This window comes from Rousettus aegyptiacus, unplaced genomic scaffold (assembly GCF_014176215.1).
Source record: "Rousettus aegyptiacus isolate mRouAeg1 unplaced genomic scaffold, mRouAeg1.p scaffold_m13_p_1, whole genome shotgun sequence".
Taxonomy (NCBI): Eukaryota; Metazoa; Chordata; class Mammalia; order Chiroptera; family Pteropodidae; genus Rousettus; species Rousettus aegyptiacus.
Window position 1 is genome coordinate 147875841 of NW_023416284.1, and position 1770 is coordinate 147877610.

At 35.3% G+C, this 1770-nt stretch overlaps 1 pseudogene; it reads left to right on the forward strand.

Moving 5' to 3' along the window:
• Positions 1 to 868: 868 nt before the first annotated feature.
• Positions 869 to 987, forward strand: LOC118605138 (annotated as a pseudogene).
• The last annotated feature ends 783 nt before the right edge of the window (positions 988 to 1770 follow it).

Sequence of the window (1770 nt, forward strand, 5' to 3'; positions counted from 1 at the left end):
GACAGTAACTATAATTTCTCCAAATATCCTTTATTTAACTCCTTCCAAAAACAAAAATGTTTAAAAAAAAAGAGAGACCTTCCAGGACAGGGTTTTTAGTACTGTGATGAAAAATAGAGGAAAAAGAGTGAAATCTGAAGAAACTTCATCATCCATGAGGAAACCAGAGAAAGAAATAAATGAGGAGAGCAGTAGAATAGTTTTCCATGTGAAAGCCATATACACAAGTCTTTCTGACTGTATATTTTTGGTATAAAAGACTCTTTGAATAAATATTGGGCATATGGAAGTACAGCTATACCCCAACGAGTTTAAAACTATGGGATAAATAAGGAACTCTCACACTTAGAAGGATCCTCACAGTCTGGCAGACAACATACCTATCCTCTCATACAGCTTCCAAAGAAGGCTACTTTAATCAGAACATATGTTTACAAACAATTAATCATTGATTATCACATGAAAATAAGAACAATCAAGATTCACTGAAGATTTGAAGAAAACCAACATCAAGAAAAAGGAGCACCTTATTCACCAAATAAAAGGACACCCAAGGCATCCACGTAAAAAGAACAGAAGACAGCTATACAATGTATAAGTACAATTAATATCCTCAACAAGGTTTAAGTTGGTATCACATTCATAAGACAATAACACAATTCTATGATAAAGAAATAGTTAGAGATCTTAGAAAAATAAAAACAACTCAATAAATGTGCTGAGTGGCACATTGGACATAGCAGAAGACAGAATATATAGAAGATAGAATATATAAAATAGAATATATAAGCTGGATTATCTCCCTGATGGATACTCTTAGAATGTAGAATGGAAGAACAAATAGATGGAACACATAAAGAAAAGCTGAGTTTACAGACATGCCACCCTAAACAAGCCCGATCCCATCTGATCTCGGAAGTTAAGCAGGGTCAGCCTGGCTAGTACTTGAATGGGAGACCACCTAGGAAGACCGGGGTGCTATAAGCGTAAAAAATAAAAAATGAAGGATTGTAAACTGGCAAGGTCCTTGCAATCTGTCGATCGAGTTGCCTTGCCTAAAAAGAAAGAAAGAAAGAAAGAAAGAAAGAAAGAAAGAAAGAAAGAAAGAAAGAAAGAAAGAAAGAAAGAAAGAAAAGAAAAGTTGAGAGACCATTAGAATAAATATAGATATTATATCTAAGTTAATTTTATCATTTATAGCCACCCCGTAAGGTAGATTTAATTTTTTATTGTTCATTTTGCAGATGGAGAAACTAAAATCTGGACATAGTCTAATGGAATAAGTCAGTGGCACTGTCCAGTCTAGGACTTGGGTCTCTTAAGTCACAAGCCAAATTCTTCTTCTCCCTGGTCCAATGCATGGGGAATTGTTGAGCTGAAATAATTGGGAAATACCTGTTTTAATACATTAGAATTCTGAGAATATCCAAGAGGAGAGCACAAGTGTGGCAGTATCTCAAGCAAAGTTAAGTAGAAAGAAGATCCAGAGAAGGTTGCTGGATTTGGCAATTGATAAATCTTGAAAAAGATTTAATCAATGTCGTGGCTCTCAAAGTTAGTTGTATTAGATAATTACCTTGGGAGTTTATGAACCTGCAAAACTCTGGGCCATATCTTCAGAAATTACAATTTGGATAGTGTGGGTGGCTTCACAATCTCCATTTTAACAGGCATCACAGGTAATTCCAAATCAGGTTCAAAACTGGCAGGATAGAATTGAGAATATGGATAGGCCAAGGTAACTAGGGAAGAGCACCAGAACGAAGAGAC